The following is a 20956-nucleotide window of genomic DNA, read 5'->3' as shown; positions in this document are numbered from 1 at the left end:
TCAACATTTTCTTTTGCAGCTGCCGTTGGAAGTTGTCGTTGCAGCTTCGATCTTTGCATAAGCTAAAGAAATTAAATTGAGTTGTTTTGTTTGAATTGGTTTTTTTCTTTTGGTTACTTGGTATGTTAGTATTCGACATGGCAGCAATAAAAACAGATGAGTCCAAGTCTCTCATTCAAATTGGGCAAATGCTTTCAGTAAACTAAAGAAAATTATGTAAAATTGTTGTTGTTTGTGGAAAACCACCGACTAAAAGCTGCAACAGCAACAAAAGCACACAGTTTAAAGGTATTTTTGAGTGCTGTTTTGTCTGAAACGTGCCGAAGTAATCTTTTTCTTATACCCTACAATCAAGGGATTTACAATAGAGGAATATTATATAATATGTGAAGTAAATACATTAAGTAACTCTATCGGATTAAATTGAATTTGACAAGATGTGAAAATTGTGAAAACTAACTTAAGGGTAAAATATGAAACTTTTTGTGAAAAGCACATAGCATTCTTCTTATTACTAAGAATGTAATAAGAAGAATGCTATGTGCTTTTTATAAAAAGTTGATGAGTATATTTTTCAGATGTTTGTGCAGTAAACTATTTCTATCAAATATTTATTAAATATTTTGTGCCTTTAAATTGCTTTCAAATTACGAAAGTTAAATTGGTATTCTAGACACTTTTTTTGGAATAGATTTAATTGTAATTAAATAAATATCTAACACATAATTGAACATTAAAACATTAGAGAACAAAAAAGTTATTTTCTATAGAGAATCTCAAATTCGTTCATTCACATTTCACAGCATTTTCTTCATTATTGTTGTCAATTGAATTGGCGTTTCTTTTGTTTTCAAGTCTCTGGTATACTATATTGATTATTATATAATTATGAAAATGATGCTTGATCTCGGGACAGCTTTCATGCAGAGAGGTGACTGCTTTCAATTTGCTAGAATTGTGAAACTGTATTGTCCCTTGAATGCCCTCCCCTCTCTCCTCCACCACCTCTCTAGTTTGGGTCGAGAGGTAATTGAGCTGCTGAAATCTTGATAAAGCAGCTCTGTAATTGAATATAATTTGTACAGAAGTTAACAACGTTCTATGCTGACCTGAATTCGTGATTCGGGTTGCCATTTCTCAATTTCTCAGCGCTTTGAATATGCTATGCCACTTGGGGCAGCATCTCTCTCGCTCTCTCACACACACAGAAAGCAGCAGAAGATGCATTAGCTGCGAGTTAAGCGAAGGGTTAAGGGAGGAGTGGGGAGAGTGGAGTGTGTGGGGGGGGACTAGGCAAATATGATTGCTTTGCACAGGCAACAAAGACACATTACTTGGCTTGCCACATGCAACATGTTATTTAAGCGTAAATCATTTCGTTGCCAGTTCTCAGACGCAACAAGCAACAGTAATAACAACAACCACAGCAACAGCAACAACTAGACAAGAAGAAGGAACAACGAATTGGAATTTCGATTTTTCACAAGTTCACATGTTGCATGGCGGCAAGTGCGTTGCGCCCAGCCGCAAGTCATGTCTAGAGCTTAAGCTGAAGCTGAAGTTGAAGTTAAAGTTGGACTCGCAAGTCGCGCTCAGCAGAGCGCAACGCTTGCTGCCGCCAACGCCAACGCCGCCGCCGCCGCCGACGACGACGACGATGACGACGAAGTCGACTTTGTGGCATTTCCATTTTCATTTTCACACGCGGTCATTAGAGTTGAACCCCACTTAAGAAGAGAGTGAGACTTGGACTTGGACTTGCCGACTCCTTTGGCCATTTTTCACACACACATACACACACAGCGAAAGAAAAGTAGAGAGGGAGGAATGCGGGGGTTAGACAAGCACAGCAATCGCAGCAGAAATAAATTAAATTTAACTTGCATTTTTGCCAGGCCATGGGCCATGGGCAAGTCCAAGTTGCTAGCTGAGTTGTTGTTGTTTGTTCTCTTGTTGTTGTTGTTGTTGCTGTTGCCCTGTGCTGTGCTGTTTTTCCACAAGTTGGCACTTGAAATTGCAAGGGCCGCCGCGCTCTCTAAGTACTTGCTGCGATGCATGTATCTAGCAGATACTTACTTAATACTTTGTATCTGCTGGCTCGTTCGTTGCGCTGCTCGAGCGCGTTCTGCCATATGCAAATTAAAATTAAAAGCCTTTTTGTACTGCTTAACTTTGGCTGCAGCCAGTCAGCCACTCGAAGACCAGCTACAGCTCCATGTTGGACTTGGACTTGGTTTCTGTTTCTGTTTCTGTTTCTGTGGCTGTTGCTGTTGCTGTGTTTCTGTTTGCCATTTCTGCGCTTCGTCTTCATCGTGGTTGCCTTTGCCTTTGGGTTGCCTATGACTTTACAATTTGTTTGGCTTTTTGCGGCCGCCGATAGGCTCTGAAGTGTGAAACATGCCTTCAACTTGAGCCACACACACACATACACATAGATAGCCACAACTCAGCATAAAACGACTGTCTTCGTTTCTTGACTGTCATTCCTCTGCTCGTTGTTTGTCTCTCTCTCCCTCTCTCTCTCTCTCTCTCTTTGTGTATTTGAACTTCTTTAAGCGGAAGTTCAAGGCGTTCACTCAATTGTATCGTGTAATGAAATGTTTTATAAGTCAGACAAGAAACCAACAAAGACGCAGATCGAGTTGAGTTCGCATTAATAATTGCTCGTTTATTTAACAGTTGCGCGTTTGGGTCATTGGCTCCAACTCCAACTTTAATTCCAACTCGGTTCTGTCTCCCGGCGGTAACTTGTCATATCAAATGATCAGCTTGATGGGCCCCACACTCATTAGCATCAAATAGTCTTAGATTATTGTAATATTTATGCTAAGTTTTACACGCATCTTAGTCAAATACAAGACGCAGTGCACACATATTAGAATCTGCGGCTCTCTTTCACATCATTTGTCAAACGTGAAAAGCAATTCGTTTACAGCATCGACTTAATTAATGGCAATAATCAAAGCAAAGCAAAACTCCACATCAAACGTCAAAGTTTTGGGAGTCAAAGCAAAAGCAAAAGCCGAAGCCAAAGCCAAAGTTGCCACTTGGCCAACTCCAAGGTTGTAGACCTTTTTTTGAAAATGTATCCCAAAAAGCCAAACAGACACACAGAAAAATTGACGTAACTTATTCGCGTTTATATCACTCTCGGCTGTAAGTCCGGGCCGCAGCTATAGATACCATCATCAGCCACAACACACGCAACAGCAACAGCAACAACAACAACAACAACAACATCAGCAACATCTCGAACACTGGCGCGTCAAAATTAATACGTTTTTAAATGCCAAGCGACGCAGCTTCCTGTTGAGAGCCCAAGCAGCAAACTCGATGCTCGAAGCTTGAAGCCAAGTGCCCAAGTTAACAGAGTCTTACGCACATGCGCGTAATTGTTGGCAAGCAAAGTCGCAAGAAGACTACGAATATAAACCATAAGTTCTTCTTACGCGCTTTTTGTCCAATCAAACTGCGCAAGAGAATCAAAAGCGAGGGTTGCCTAAGCAGTTGGTCATAAAAAAGGAACTTCATCTTTTATCGTCGAATAAATTAAAGTTTAGTATAAGTTCATTAATATAATATTATATTTATATTCTCAAACTGTGCAAGAGATTCAAAAGCGAGAGTTCCTTTAGCAGTTTGCCATAAAAATGGAACTCGATCTGCTAAAATTGATTAAATTAAATTTTAGTATAAGTGCAGTATTTAGATGTGGTGTAGTATTTAGATTCTAAAAAAACTGATTGAATAAATTAAATTTTAGTGCATAGCCATCACATTTCATTAACTAGTTCGACAAGGTTTAAGAGCATTCATTATATAATTTAGAATGAGCTTTCAATGCAGCTCTTAATCAATCTTAATCGATACTCCAAAGAAATATCAGGTATGGTTTGAAATGCTTTAAACTTTTTTTTACATTATATTAACGCGCTTTCTGCTTTTAATCTTTAATCGACTTTTAAAGCGCATTAAAGCTCTCTGAAGTTATTTAAATCACTCGTAAAAACGTAATACAATCGAATACAATTTATTTATATATAAATTACTAACACTTTATGCTACTCTAAAAGCTCATTAAACTCATTCAAAGCTCTTGGAACTTATTCAACTTGCACTTAAGAGACTTGATACAATCGAATAAACTTTAATGTTAACTCGAAAAATTCTTGCCTTACATTCTTTTGAAATTCTTTCGAACATATTATTTAAGTTCTTTGAACATATTAAATTTGCCCTTAAAACACTTTACACCATCCATAATGCTAATGTTAACTCTAAAAGTTCTTGCTTTGCTTGAATCGACAACATTTTACACCCACCTCGCAGCACAAAATTAATGATGACTTGGCCAAGAGTGGAACCGAAATGTAAATTGAATTTTAAAAGGCAATTTAACGTGTGCGTTCTGTGGCCATAATTAAAAATTAACTTCAATTTAACACTCGGCACACAAAACTTCAATTTGTACTCCTCGGTAACATAATACGCAATTTCAGCTGCGTTTTCGTCTCTTTCTTTTTTTTTTTAATTAACCCCAACAATAAGTCCAATGATTTATGAACAATTTTTGAGTTGAGTTGCAATTGGAATAATGAAACAGAACATAAATCGAATGGAATTGAATCGAGTCGACGGATGCAAATGTTTGTTGATTTATCTGTATTGCAATTGCATTTCAATTAATGCAAAATTAATTAGCGCAGTGAAAAAAAAAAAACTTCAACACAACTGCAACAACGTGGAAAGAAAAAGAAGAAACTTCAGCCGCTGTCATAATTTAATAATGTAAATGCCACGCCCACGAACGCCTTTATTAGCGCAGTTTTAATTCAATTATGCGGCATTCAATTGGAACATTTTTGGAATCGCGCCCAATTGTTAAATGGATTTCCATATAATTATTACCCCAAAATTTCTCAAGTGGATTTTAATGAGTTGTTTAATGAAGTAATCAGACAATGAAGGCGGAACACGTGGGCGTGGCATTCGGATAATTTTACAAATGTAAATGCAAGCGAGTAGGAAATGCGAAAGCATGGCATGCAATTAAATAATGTATAAATGTTACAAATCTACGTTAAACAGATTTCAAAGTTATGACTAAAAATGATTAATATAATATATAAATACAAAGCTTAACAATAAATATTTGAAATCCTAAAGAGAAAAAATTGAAATGTGAATCTGCACAAAATATTTTTTGTTAAGTCAAATCTACATTTATAAACTGTTTAAATAAACGGAAACAATGTCGAAAAATCAAAGCAATTTAAATTTATTATTCATTTTAATTTTTATCACTTTAGCTTGAGAATTCATAAAGAAAATGCGAAAGCAAAGCAATCAATTAAATTATGTATAAGTATTAAAAACAGTTAAACATATTCATAAAATACAGATTGGGAATATTTTGAATAAATTAAATTAACAATTAATTATAAATTTCAACATAATTGGCTTTAAAATATGGCCGAAAATTATTTAAAATATTTTGGAACTGCTCAAAATATTTGTTGCTAAAATATATGCCAGTAAATAATTTTAAATGTAAATAAACAATATCGTGCAATGTGCAATAAAGTAACAAATTTAAAATAAATATTTAGTGTATCTTACTTTGAAATCTGTTAAAAATATTGAAAGAGAAATTACTAGTAATATTTTGGAACTGCGCAATAAATTTTTTTATTGTTTGAGTCCTTAAACAATGTCGTGCAATAAAGTAACAAATTCAATATATATTAAATATTTTGTTCAGCAGAAATTCCACGAATTTATTTCATAGCCTACAAAATATTTTGAATATTTATAAACAATAAATTCGGGCCATTATTATGCAAAATTACACAAAACTCAGCTGCAATTTGTATGTATTGGCAATAAGTTTGAACAATTCGCAATTATCATAAATCAGGCGTAAACATGCGTTTTGCATATTTTTCATAAATATTTTTCGCGTCTATTAAAAATGCCTATCGACAGTAGAGTTGAAATTTTTTGGAACGTTTCATAAGATTAATTATTTGGCCGTTTAATTGCCAACACACAAACACACACATGCGTGTGTGGACAGCAAAAGCAAAACAAAACAAAACGGAAAAATTTGAAATGCAAAAATTGAGTCGTTTTGCGTTTTTGAATTTGAATTTGAATATCCAAGCCGAAAAATGAGACGCGCACATTTTATGCAAATTTCGCATGCTTGTTAACATTTATAGCCGACGGCTGACTGTGTGGCTGTGTGTGTTGCCCCCTTTCAAAGCGGGGGCGTGGCACAGAAAAAGAGAGAGAGATAGGGGGAAAGAGAGGCTTGTCGCACACGTGCAACAGCGAAGCAAAGCTAAACGGCAAATCCGAAACGAACCCCGAAAACGCAGCGCAGCAAACGATTTTTAATTAAAATGTTGTTGCCTCTGAAATGGCAGCATTTAAGCAGCTTTCAGGCCATTGTTATGCAGATTGCAAAAGGTGTAGAGCGCGGGTTGACAGTCAGAAAGAGAAAGAGAACCGAGTAGCATAAATATAAACATAAGCAATAACAATAATCAGAAGCGATGCAGATAGAAATGGAAATAGAAACAGCATTGAGATTTTAATTGATTTGCTTTTCACACATCTTTTGACTGTGCGGCATTTTAATAATGTAAAGCACGTAGTATTGTTTGCCTCCCCCTATTTTAGAGCAGCAATTAGCCCACGTGGCGTGTGAGCGATATGGAAATTAAACACCTGCAAAATGCTCGCATTACGTATACGCGTAATTGAAAGTCTTTCGATTAGACAGTTGCAAACAGTTGAAATGAATTTGAAATGAATTGAATTGAATTGATTAAAGCGCCCGCAAGCAACAATTCAATTTCATTTAATTTAACATTTTTAACACCCTCCCCGAGGCGTCCCCGAGGTGCCACAGAACAACAATATACGACGTAATGAAAGTCATTTGAGTAATTAATGTGTGCATCAAATGAGGCATTAAAGGCGCTGATTAAAGACGGGCCCCAAAGCGTTGATGATAAATCAGCAAACAACATACATATAATATATGTACGTACAACGTACTACATGATATTGCCAAGAAATTCTCCATTAAGAACTGAGCAAATAGCAGACAGACAATTGAATGGAATTTTGCAATTTGTCTGCAAACAAAATTATCAAATATTTAATATAAATAACAGTTAAGTAGTCAAACAAACGTTCGACAGCAAAACGATTGGCAGCCAACTAAAGAACCATTTGCAATTGCAATTTGTCTAATGCTTTCAGCCAAAATGCAATTAGCCACACTTGGGAATTTCTTGGACAAAACACGATTCTCCGTCTCTTCGAAGTCCCTTTTGCCCATTATGCAAAGCATCGATTAGTTAGTTTGTGGTGCAAGTTCACAACTCACCTGTGATTAATGAAAATCCGTTTGCCTAATCAGACACCTCTCTCCAGCAGTAGCTTTGTCTATTGGGGCAGCTCCTCTCCTTTGGCCTGTTGCGAATTTGTTGCGCGTTGCCTTTTTGGGGCACATAAATTACAATCAAAAAGCGTTAGAAACAAAAGCCACAATTCAGAAATGCACAATAAACTTATTATTTATATTATTTTGGACTTTTTTCGGCATCACACAATCACACAGAGCTACACACATACACAGACAAACACTCGCACACAAAAAAACTGAACTGATAAAGTAAATTATGAAATTCTTTTAAACAATTTTCATTTCTTTTGACCTCCAGTTGTGTGTGAAAATCATGCTGCAAAATAGACAAAAAAAGATGCAAAAACGTGAAAAAGAAACCAAAAAAAAAAGGCAAATGAATAACAGGCAAACAATGGGAATGGAAAGAGAGTGCAAAAAAAAAGAAGCTAAACTATAGTTAAGCAAATAATCATTTGGAATATATATGGCATAACTGGTAGCAAAAGCTAAAGCTACAAAAGAGATGCTGGACTCCGACTCCGACTCGGAGTGGAGTTTATGCCCTGCAGATTTATGTTGCAAATATGTAAAAAAGAAATATATATGGCAAAAAACTGCCGGCCACTGCAGCTATTGTGTGTGTGTGTGTGTGTGAGTTTGCATTGTGTGTGGATTTGGGGGCTGGCTACTAAAACTGTCTCAAGTTAATCGCTTTTATTTATTTTCGCCCAGCGCGAAAAAAAAAGCCAAGCGCAAAAAACTTAACTGCAACCGGTTTTTCCACACACACACATATATACACATACAATACGCATACACTTGCACACACACTTGCATTTAGTAGAAATTTTGCGCGCCTTTTAACTATTTTTCTTAGGCTTTTAGCTGAAAATTTGTAGCGCATCCGTTTGCATGGGGGCAACTGTTGCAGAATTTATGGAAAGAACTCATCAAAACAAAAGCGAATTTTCTTTTATTTTCATTTTTCATCTTTTTGTTGTTCTTCAACTCTCTCTCACTCGCTCTCTCTCTCTCTCTCACTCTTTCTCTTACACTCTCAAGCGCTTTTCAAGCTACAAGCATGTGTGTATGTGTGTGAGCTGTGTGCGTATGTGTTGCAGTTGCAAGCTGGCAAAGCAGGCAGCAACAGATAGACACAACACCAGGTTTCATGTCTAGCCAGGTAGCTGCTGCTGCTGCTGCTCTTGGCCAGGTTAACACGCCAAACTGGCGACGTCATAAAGTCAGCTGCGCGTCTTCCTAGCATCGCTTGGCTTTGGCTTTGCCTCTGCCTCTGTCTTCTGCCTCTACTTGATGTGGCTCTTTTGCCTGTTTAAGCAACGACGTTGCTGCCGCTTTTGTTGTGACTTGTGGAACGCTTTGTTGTTTCGTGTTGTTGCTGCCTCTGTTGCTGCTGCTGCTGCTGTTGCTGTTGCTCGGTTGACAGTGCAGCAGAGGCTGCCTGATGCGAGCCAGCTTTCAAGGCTGTTTAGAAGGCAGTCATCACAAATACACACACACACACAGCCACACAGACACACACACACATAACACTATCGTACACTTGTAGTTTTTGTTTTTGTCAAGCACGAGCTGCCCTTTTGTTTAAGTTTAATGCAATCTACTAAAGCTGCTGCTGCTGTTACTTAAAAGTTATACATAGCATATATATACATATAGTATATATATTCTTTTCTCTGTTGTTGTTATTTTATTTTAATTATTGCTCTGTGCCTCAAACTGGTTTCGGCGAGGGGACGGAGGAGGGGAGAGTGAAGAGGGAACAGGAGCGGGCGGTTGGCGAAATGGCCTCCCGGAGTTGTTGGCTTTTTTTTTTGTTGTTTTTTGTTTTTGTTGCTGCTCTTTCTCTCTGATTAATTAGCAAGTTTTGTTTTGTATTTGTTTACGTTTTGTGCAACTGCAAAATTTACCGTTTCGTATTTGTATTTTGTTGTTTCTTGTTGTGTTTGCTTGTCTAGAACTTGTTTGTTTGTTGGTTGATTGGTTGGTAGTAGTAGTTGTTGTTGTTGTTTTGATGTTGATTTGTTGTTTAGTGTTTAGTTTGATTGTTGAATTGAACGCGACGCGAACTCGTCAATGAGTCTGAGAGCTTAACTCGAGATGCACCCAACGCAGCGTCGTCGTCGTTGTTGTCGTTTTGGCTGGCAAAGCTCAACTGAAACTCATGCGCCAAGCTGGCCAAGAGTTTCGAGCTGCTGCTGCTGTTGCTGTTGCTGTTACTGCCTATGCTGCTGTTGCTGCTGCTGCTGTTGCTGTTGCTGTTGCTTTGCTACAATTGCTGCTGCCAACGCCAACGCCACTGCCAAAGCAGCTAACTGGTTTTTCGCATAGTCGTCGTCAGCCCGAAGCCAAAGTCGACCGAGTCGTTTCGAGTCGTTGTCATTTCGGCCTCTCTTTGGTGGTGCTTCCGCTTGCCCAAAAACAACAACAAGAAAGAAAAAACAACAATACTTGCACACGAACAGCGCACCAACAGTAACAGCAGCACCAGCTGTTAAAATAGTAGTATTCGGCAGTAGTACAAATTAGTACTGAATAGTAGTAGCATAGCTTAATGCTCTCTTTGTAATGTTTCTCTTTGCATTGCTCTCGCTCTCTCGCTCTTTAACGGAAGTAAAAACTGCAGCGACATCGAACAGCAATAGCAACAACAACAGCCGGTTTGCGCTTCTTGTTTACTTTTTGCTCTCGCTTGCTGTTATAACCGCCACTGTTATACGTCTGTTATATGGCCAAACAGCTGTTAGCACACAAACGCTGTATGTCTGTTTGTGTGTTTCTCAGCGTGTGTCTCTTTGGCTACTTGAGTGTTTTGGGTGGTTGGTGGGGTGGATGGTTTGCTTGTGGCTAGTTCACTGGGTGGTTGCCATGGCACATTTAATAAATAAGCAAACAAATAACTAAAGCTTCAAGTGTGGCCACAAATTGACTCGAATTTTTACTTTTACTTCAACAAACACATGGAATGCAATGCAATCAAACGAATTGAAACGCTTTTAGCTCAAATGATGCGTTAATTATGGCACTTGAAGCAATTAACGGCACTCGATCACAAAGGAGAGATACTAACAGCTGTTAAAGCTACTATAAAATACCCACATATCATTTTATGCAGGGTTTTTTATTAAACTGTGTTGTTGAATAATGTTGAATATCTAAAGTTGTATCATTAAGAACTTAAATTAGTTTTTTTTATTTGATTTCTTATCTCTTTTTTTTGTCTTTTTTTTTTTAAAGTCGGATTCAAAAAATTATATATTTTAATTTAAATAAAATTATTTGTCAAAAAATTGTGTATAAATATTGAATAGCTTAAGTTGTATCATAAATAACTGAAATTAATTTATCTAATTTAAATTTCTTACCTTTATTTCTTATTAATTGAATAATTTTCCAAAAAATAATTCAAAATTAATTTATTCCAAATTTAACGCTGTATTTCAATATTAGCTTTGTCATAAACTGACCCATAAAAGTCGAAAATGTTGAGCTGAAAAGCTTAATTGCTGTTGCTTTGTTACAATTGCTACTGTTACGAGTACTTTCTTTGTCCCAACGGGCAACACACCTTTTTTTTGTGAACACAATTGCGAATTTCATAACTTTATTAATAGATTTGTCCATTGTCTGGCTTTATCGAACCGCATTCAGGCGCGACACAAACAACAGAAACTACCAAAAAAAAATTATAGAAAAAAAAAAACAAAAACCAAAGCCAAACCCATAATCGAGGCTACCGGTGTTCGCAGTTGTTGTTGTGGTTGTTTTTTTTTTTTTTGTTGGCAGAAAACCCCCAGGAGTCTAACCAAAGAAATTCCAATTAATGAAAATGCGAATAATATGGCAAAGAAGGGGGACAAAGCGGGTGCCATTGAGTTTTTGGGAATAAAATTATGCAAACAGCAGGTGTTTCATTTCAGTCTATAGCTTTGTTGCTACCATTGAGTTTTCAGGTGTTATTGACTCATTTTGATGCTTGATGACTTTTCACTGCAGTCGCCAATTTGAGGTCATTAGCAGGTGGTTTTTGTCCTCTTGCTATTGTTTTTTGGGAGGCCACCGCCCGATTTCCCGCTGCGAATCAAAGTTTATTAAGGGCAGCACTGAAAGATGCCGCCACCGAAATGAGTTGGCCAAAATAAAAAAGTGTAGAAAATTTAATTAACTGCTAAATTAAATACACTTTGCGCTCTGCAGAACCACAACAAGAACGCGCCAAATAATTTCCAATTCTTTCCCCTCTTTCTCTGTCTTTCTCCTGCTGCACAGTGGTCTCAAAGCACCCGCAATGTTGCGTCCAGTTGTTATTGTTGTTGGTTGTTGGCCTTTTTCCAGTTGTTATAGTGTTGTTGTTGTTGCTGCTGGTGCGTCGGAAGTTGTCGCCGGCAGTCAACAAACCATAACGCACAACAAACGGTACTTTGAGAACTGCAGAACATTTAACGCCTCTTTTGCTTCCAGCTGAGTCGTTGTTGTTATTGTTGTTGCTGTTTTTCTTCTTTCATCGTTGTTGCATATTAAAATATTAAAAAATTCATTAAAATGTTCGCTGTTGAGCGCTCAACAAATTAGCCAAAGCCCAAAAAAAAAGCAGCCCCGAACAATCTAACAAAAATATTCATAAGTCTGCCACGAAAACAACAACAACAAATGTCTGCGGCTTTTGCGGGTGGCCATTAAATATGTTAAGTGAAAAGAAAACTGAATAATTTCTAAATAGAAAACTTTACGAATAGAACAGAGAGACAAGCTCATTTAATGCCCGTTTTTATGAGGCAACATTAATTGTAAAAGAAATTAAATGACGCCATAAATGGAGCAATAACAAATGTTTATTAATTCGCAGTTATATAAAGTTTTAACAAATTCATTTTAATTAAATAGTAAGCAAACATATCATTGCCATTAAAGTTTATACTACTCTTAAATAATAAAATGTGCAGCTGCAAAGTTAAATAATAATAAAATTAAATGCACATTCCATAATGTTGATTTATCATAAATATAAATTCAATTATCAATAGCAAACATTCTATCCATAAAAACAAATAGAACACAGAATACTTAAAAAACATAACTGTTTATTTCAATTTGATTTATATGTGTACAAGCATTTTCTAGATTATTTCCTGCACTTTATCGCTTTCCATAGCTTGTTAGACACAACAGTTCATCGAAGAAGCGTTGCCATTGGTCTCATTACCCAATCAGTGCATTTAATCGATCATAACTATTTCTAGTTTATCGACGATCATGCTGCGGATAAGCATGAATAGAACACAGTCGTTTTTCAATTTCCTAGCCATAAGCTGTCAATTTTATGGCCAAAAACGGCGCTTGCTTTTATGAGTTTCAACACCCAAAAAGCGCGCAGAGCTGCTTTTCTCCTCAAACACTCCTCCACTCGACAATATTTCTGGCTGGAGCTTGTTGGCTGGCTTGGTTAGCTGGGGGCACGCAAACACAGCGACGCACTAAAAGAAAATTTATGTTGATGATTTTGTGTGGCCTCCGTCGCCGAGACCCGAAATTGTGGCCCATGTTCGGGGCCAGGATAGGCAAGAGCCGCGAGCGCACGCAGACAGAGTCAAATTGGAGTTGAAGGCAACAACAACTGCAACAGCAGCAGCAGCAGCAGACAATGCCTGCCACAAGTTGCAACAACAGCAACGGCAGCAACATCGACTCCGGTCATCGCACTGCCCACCCAAAAAGGCGGCACTAAATTGCCCAAATGCCGTTAGAACAATAATTGCGCACACACCAACACACACACACATTCACACAAAGTGAGTAGCATATGGACAGGAGGGGAAAGGGGGAGGGGACCTCCATTGATTGGTAAGCACAGATAGAAGCGCTGCCAATTTATTGAGTTGTAAAATTTCAAGTGGGCCGCCCGAGAATTGTCCATGAGCAGCGCCAAACGAAGGGGAGTTCAACATATTAAAAATAAATAAATTAAAAAATGCTCGCACTTACCCGATCCTCCGTCAGTTCCTCTCTCCTCTCCTCACTCTCCGCAAGCGTCTAACGCTCATTACTTCTGGCCAACGCCAAGTTCAAGTCCCGGGCAGAGTCCAGACCCGCGTCGGTCCAGACTAATTGCCCACATAAATAAGATGAATTCACACGAAAATTTTTAGCTCGGCTGCTGCTTGGGACAGTGACGAATGCCGCTTCCTTATTGCAAGGTCAGTTAGTCCTCCATCTTCTCGCCCCGCTTCCCAGCTCCCTCTCTTCCATCCGCTGCTCATTGTCGTGTGCATTGATTGATGCAGTGCCAGCTGCCGTTAGTGTGGCAGCCGAGTGGCCAGACTGTGGCGAGCACTTCACACCAAATTGGCTTCTAATCTGCAAATGGTCAACCCAAAAATGGCTAAAGCAACTCAGTCGCCAGCCTTAACAATTTTTGTCAATAATCGTAAATTAATGAAATGCAACAATGTGGCCACACGCCATGTTAAAGCAAAAGCCGCCAACAAATGCGGCAACCACAGGACAAATATGAAGCCAAGTCGCCGATTAAATACCTTAAAAATGCATAATAATAAAAAGATAGTTGTAGATATAGATATAGATATAGATATAGATATAGATATAGATATAGATATAGATATAGATATAGATATAGATATAGATATAGATATAGATATAGATATAGATATAGATATAGATATAGATATAGATATAGATATAGATATAGATATAGATATAGATATAGATATAGATATAGATATAGATATAGATATAGATATAGATATAGATATAGATATAGATATAGATATAGATATAGATATAGATATAGATATAGATATAGATATAGATATAGATATAGATATAGATATAGATATAGATATAGATATAGATATAGATATAGATATAGATATAGATATAGATATAGATATAGATATAGATATAGATATAGATATAGATATAGATATAGATATAGATATAGATATAGATATAGATATAGATATAGATATAGATATAGATATAGATATAGATATAGATATAGATATAGATATAGATATAGATATAGATATAGATATAGATATAGATATAGATATAGATATAGATATAGATATAGATATAGATATAGATATAGATATAGATATAGATATAGATATAGATATAGATATAGATATAGATATATAAATAGATAGACAGAATTTAAGCTCTCTCATAAGCTGTTAGACACAATATCGAGAAGGGAATTTGAACAGCAATATCAACAACTTTTACAGCCATATTTATGGGTCCTTAACATTGGCATTGTTATTGTTATCGTGGTTTGTTGTCGCCGTTGTTGTTTGCAGTTTGCTGTTGTTATTGCATTTTCATTTGTTCTTTTGCCGGTTCGGGTCACCATTTTTGGTAATTTTTTAAATGAACAATCGGATAACTAAAAATACTTGTGGCGAGACTGCAACCGCTTTAAGTGCTATTAAATAATTAAAATATTTTTAGCAAATGCACAAAGGAATTTTAACGACTCAATAAATGACACTTGAAACCAAAAGAGCTAAAGAGAAAGAAAGATACATAATAATAGTAAATTCGAAATGGCAAGAAGGTTAAACAACAATACGACTAAGAAACTGGAAATTGTGCAGGGAAATGATTTGAATGCTGTTGCTGTTGCTGTTGCTGCTGTGGTTGCTGCTGCTGACAACGGTAGTTGTTGGCAGTTGGGACTCATCGTTTGGATGTGATTAACTTAAGTACGCAAGACATAAATATTTAAACGCTTGCAGCTCAAGCGAAAGCGTGCAAAGGGGCAAGCAGAGTTGGAGTAGAGGAGGAAAGGAGCGAGGAGAAGACTTCGCACAGTGGCAGCAAAATGTCAGCAACGCGTCAGTCAACAAACCCTGTCCACAATGGACAACGACACTTGGTTTGCTTGGTAATGGCCAACTAACATTGGCGTTTGCAGGAATCGAAGCCGCAGCCTGTGTTGTGGCAACATTAAGCATCAAATTGCTCAACGGTTAAAAAGAAGAAAAAAAATCAAGCACAACTGAAGGCGTTCCATGCTGGGCACTTTTTCTATAATGCTTAAAAAAAAAGAAAGAAATCTTGACCACCGGCAGCAAAAGCAACAAACAGCAACAAGGCCCATTGGCTGGCCGATTGTGGCACCTTGTTGATCAATAATTGCCACACGACAGCTAAATGGGCTTTAATGCCATGTTAGCGACGCGTCGCGCACCAAGGAAATGCAAATCAAATTCTAATGATGTTGTAATACAGACACCAACCAACTAACACAATCACAGTCCTCCCGTGCCACAAACGATGCCACAGCTATGTCGATAGTTCTCTCTCTCTCTCTCTCTCTTGGGACAATGCCCAAGCACGCAAATATTGCCCAAGAAAAAAAATTATATTATTAGAATTGAACATGCAATCTGACAAGTGTTTTGGCCAAACATTTCCTGGTTTTGCTGCAGCAACCTGAGCTGGCCACTGACCAGGCTAATTGCCACGGCTTTGGCTCTCTCTTTCTCTCTCTTTCTATCACTTCTCTATAGTTCTATTGCAATGACCATCATTGCGATTTATGATTGCGTTTCCTGTAACTCGCTGCTCAACTTCGACTTTAACTTCAGCTTCAAGTTAAGTTTGCTGACGCCAGCCAAAAAGCTGATCCGCAACACCCGTTGCAATATTACAACACAATGTTGCAAGGTTGCTGTTGACCAAACAATTCAACGGAAATGCAATTGTCGTCGTCTGCACACCCAGAAATCGTACAAGTTTGAATATAACTCTTATCGTACGTGTCGATATACTCATTGATATTCCACGTATTCTCTCTCTGTCTCCATCTACTTTGACTACTTTGAGTACTTCATTCAATAGTGTGTCTTTCTTTGGCGCTGTCATTGGCCACATTGACGTACCTTCTAATATGGTATTAATAACTTTTGACAAACACATTCTTGCCCGGTTATTGAACGACGTTATTATTGTTGTTTGCCACAACTAGTGTTGCTGTTGTTGTTGTTGTTGTTGTTAGTCGTGTGGCTGCATTTTAAATAATTTACACATGTAAGAATGCCAACCGTTAGCAGATTTTACATAATGGGCTATAAATATTCACGAGTAGTCAACCTTAAGTTGTTAAACAATAGTTCTCAGCTTAGTCATCAATGCAACTTAAAGTTCGGAAGTGCAAAGAAACAAGCTTCTGCCTCACATACATACATTTTCTGTAGGCAAAAAGTTATAAAACTCTGCTACTTAAAATGTACCGAAAATCACTAAAATATACCAAAGGTTAAGTTTGCTTTATCAATATTGTCTTTTGCCTGTTGTATACATTTCCCGTATGAACAAAGTAATAACACCCTTCTATGTTCTGAGTACTACAATGTTGCATAAAGTTAAAGTAACTTAAATTCAAGCAAGGGATGAGAGAATTTCGGTGCTCAAAACTTTAGTTATTTTAATAATACAGTCAAATACGGTAAGACAATATTCGGCATTTATTTAAAAATAATCCACTTTATTCAAGCTGCACATTTATACAACTTAAAACACTTCCTTTAAAGCTTCCCAATAACTGTCAGAATAAATCCTGTAAAGTTGAGTTGCAACAATTAAGCTGAGCTCACTAAAAGGCAGTTAGAACTTTGAAAGCAGATCATAAACAATCAACTTCAGCTACGACTATTCCCAACTTTAACTTTAAATGCTGTTAAGCAAAGTCTCAACCTTTTCACGACGTTGCTGATGATGATGACAAATGCGCTACAGTGATGCAACTGATGCTAAAATAAACCAATGAATGGCAGTTGTTGCACCTGCCTGCTGTAAAGGTCAGCGGGCGCGTGCTGATGAAGTCGAAAGTTGACGTGACCCGTTGGACAATAACAACATCGACAAGTGAAGTCTGTGGTTGCTGCTGGCTGTAGCTAAAGCAGGTGATTAATCAAGTTATGCATATGACAAATCCACATCAGCCATGGGAAGTGGTTTTGGCCATTGGATAGGTACTTGGTCTGTGCGCATTGAGTATTGGGTCTGGGTCTTGCTCCGATGCTAACCTCTCTCCGCTGTGCTGTGAGAGTGGGGCGCAATGTCAAATGCTGACCATGGCCAGCAATTGACGACGACTTCGAGTGGCCACTTTGACACACTCAAGCTGGCTACGTGCCGCTTGTAGCTTGTATAGCTTGTGTAGCTTGTGTAGCTTGTGTAGCTTGCAACTTGCAGCGCTTGTTGCAGATGCCAGCGCAGAGATAGCCACACACTGCCACAGCCTGCCATACAATTTCAATACAATATTTGAAATAATTGGCTACAAATCGTCATTACAATGTAGCTGCTGCTGCAGTTGCTGTTGCTGTAGTTTGACCGTTGCCAAAGTAGGCGAGAGGGGGATTTTAGTTTGCAACTGCATCGACATGCAGCAAAGTCCTCGGCCACAAATTGCAGTTGGAAAACTGCCACAATCGTAGACACATTTTGTTGCTGCCGTAGCTGCTGCTGTTTGGCATCGGCTGCCTGACCTACGACACCATCATGTGCAGCAGTCCCAATACCAATCCCAAACCCAATCCCAGTCGCAATCCCAGACCGAGTCCCAGTTCAGTTGCATCCCACTGCCCACTGCCCAGTGCCCACTCTTCTTGGCCGCTTGTCAAGTTTTGTGGCGAGTGAAACTTGAAATTACTATTGATACTGATAGCAACTGCAACTGCAACTTTAGTTTGTTGATGATGCCTCTGCCTTGCTGCTCGCTGCTAGCTGCTCGCTGCGTCTTGGATGGCATGCCTTGGACTGGCATTTTGCTTTTAATCTGTGCGCCGTAATGCGTTACGGTAAATATTTTTGCTGTTAAGATCAAAGCTGGCCATCAAAAGGTTCGTTTCGTTGTTGTGCCACAGCTGTCCATTGTCTGCCATTATTTGGCTAATTGAGCTGCGTTCGGGTCAGCATTTTTGGTCAAAGCTTGCTGCCAATTAGCAGCTAACCCATACACAAAGCCCTATACTCTTGTATCTCTGCTTCCCTCTTTCCCTTTGCCCCCTCCATCGACTACCAGGTGCAGAAGAGAACTCAATCATCGACAGTGGCCGAAATGCAATTGTTGCACTTAATGCGCAAAACGTGAGCCCAATTTGCATGGCGACAACACCAACAGCAACAACTGCAACAGCCGGAGCAACAAACTAACTATCAACTAACAGCAGCAGCAACAACAACAACAAAAACAACAATAAAGTCAACCTTCATTTGCGATCCAATTCTCAATGCATTTCACACATTTTACTGCATGACTCAGTTTTATTGAAGATTTATTACATTGCCAACTCGCACAATTCATTAGCCATCAGCTGAAGTCATGGCAACAGATCTAGAGATGGGCACGTGAGTGTTTACCAAATAATTAGAGATGCGCAACAAATAGTATTGCTTTCAATACATAGAAACTACGATGAGCTTTCGTTATCTATGTTTAGTTGTTGAAGTGTTGAAGATGATTTTAGCATTTTGATTTGATACATACAATTTGAGAAACACTGAGAAAAATTTGAAATAAATAAATATGCAATATTTTGCTTTAGACTGTGCTAAATCATATATTAAATATACATATTAAAAATGTATAACATATATTAAAAAGATTTTCATTTGAAAAATTGAAAATGTCTTTCTTTCTCACTTTATATATATTATAGCATTTTTTAAATTATTTTTATATAATTATGAGTATATAGACCGAAGAATATTATGATTATATAATTTATGAATTATAATAAACTTAAAAATAAAAAAAAGTTCTATACAACTTTCTCCCAGTGTAGGAAAATACACAGTAATGTAAGATACATTGTTAGAGCTTGCCTTATGTTGCGTTGCGTGTCACGCGTTCATTTCGATACCCAGACACTATCGCCTGTTGGAACAACTACTATTTCGCATTGCTTTGGCTGCTTCGCTTGTACTGTGCTGTGGATAGGTCACGTGTTGAGTGTTTTCTGTGTTTTTCGTGTGGCACTAAAGCAAAATATCAGCAATTGAACTATAGACATTTTGCCCGAATGTAGTGAACAGTGAGCAGCCAAAATGCCGCGCTCTTCGCAATCGTTGGCCAGAAGAGGATTGGCAGCACCAAAGTTTAGGGGGAGTGGGAAAGTTGCTTTCGTGTTTTTTTTTTTTTTTTTTCTTTAGTTAGTTTTTTAGTTTTCGGCGCATCTTGCAAGAGTTGCACTAAATGTCAAATGCAAATACAAAAGCCAACTCGGGTTGCCCCCTTGAAGTTTGCCACCTGCTATGGCTAAAAGTAACTTTCTGGTTTCCTCTCCCACTTCACTGGTAGCGTCTTCTTCAGTTTAACCCCTTGGAATTGTTGTGGTACTCGTACCTGTTGTATAGTTGGCTTGACAGTCATAATTAATACGCTTAAGTTGGCTTACTTAATTTCAATTTGCACGTCGCTGACAAATTTCTCCACCCCGTCAGCTTCATTAAAAAGCCATTAGAGCCCAGCTTGGCCATTAGAAACTTCTTCCTCCTCCTCGTCATTCTCTCTCTCTCTCTCTCTATCACTCTGGCTGAGACTGCATCACTTTTGACCCAGCAAATTGCGTCCACACGTTCATTGGCCATGTTGAGGAGGCATCTGCCAAGAGCGCCCAACGTTCGCCTCGGTTGTTGTTGTTGCTGTTTGTGTCAACTTTTAAAGTTTGTTGGCCAAACAATTTGATTTGCTTTGCCCCCCATGCCATCCCATCCCGTCTGCCACTTCACTCGTTTTCCTTTCGACAAACTTGCGTGGGAAATGCCGTCGATCGGTCACGATCAACAAATCCACAATCAACAATCAGTGAGCTGCGATCTGTGATCAAAGAGTGAAGACACGGCGAAAAACCAGCTGAAAGTACATGCAAATGCAAAGTTGATGTTTATCGTTTTGTTTGTTTTGCTGCTTTTCCTGGCATTTTTCTTTTCTGGCCTTTCAAGTGATTTGCCACTTGACAAATGAGCTGACTGCCACATGTGCAATTTAAGAGACAACTCTGCTCCAGCAACAACAATTTGTGGGGCCAATTTTCGCTCTGCTCAGCTTTGGCAAAAAAAAAACGAAAAAACAATGGATACGAGTGTAGCGTAGTCGACATAGAGCTTCTCCTCTGACCTGGCCTGACAATTTGTGCATTGATTTGGAAAATGCCTGTGCACAACAAATGACCAAGAAATAGAGCGCACATGTACAGCACATCAACATACATACATACATAGATTTGTATATATAAAAATGACATGGAAACTCTCCATACACAGTGCTCAAAAAAAAGAAAAAATTGTGGCGAAAAAGCACAAAGGCAAATTGCACTGAAATTGGTGCTATCAACAAAGGCAACTTGCAGAACAAAACGAGACGTAAGAATACAACGCAAATCCCGAAAGATATTTGACAATTATTACCCAACTAGCAGATACCCTGCACTTTGTTAAAATCAACAATTAATATTTATATTGTATTATGCGAGCTTAACTAAC

At 38.1% G+C, this 20956-nt stretch overlaps 2 protein-coding genes across 4 annotated transcripts in view; both read right to left on the bottom strand.

Annotated features, from left to right (window-relative positions):
- LOC117567380 (probable serine/threonine-protein kinase DDB_G0278845) overlaps positions 1-9615 on the bottom strand; it is a 96319-nt gene extending 86704 nt beyond the window's left edge. For 2 of the 3 annotated variants that reach the window (XR_004572057.2, XM_052004411.1), the window contains exons 1-2: positions 9352-9615; positions 7400-7510 (exon numbers count right to left, since the gene is read on the bottom strand). The gene's annotated coding sequence lies outside the window, so the exon portion shown is untranslated. Of the gene's footprint in view, positions 1-7399; positions 7755-9351 lie in introns of all 3 variants that reach the window. The other variant, XR_007954856.1, reaches the window with a different exon arrangement.
- LOC117568815 (uncharacterized) overlaps positions 1-20956 on the bottom strand; it is a 154695-nt gene that overhangs the window by 107161 nt on the left and 26578 nt on the right. The gene's annotated exons all lie outside the window — the stretch shown is intronic.

The sequence above is a fragment of the Drosophila albomicans genome, chromosome 3 (genome assembly GCF_009650485.2).
Source record: "Drosophila albomicans strain 15112-1751.03 chromosome 3, ASM965048v2, whole genome shotgun sequence".
Taxonomy (NCBI): domain Eukaryota; kingdom Metazoa; phylum Arthropoda; class Insecta; order Diptera; family Drosophilidae; genus Drosophila; species Drosophila albomicans.
This window is presented reverse-complemented; position numbering and strand designations above follow the sequence as displayed.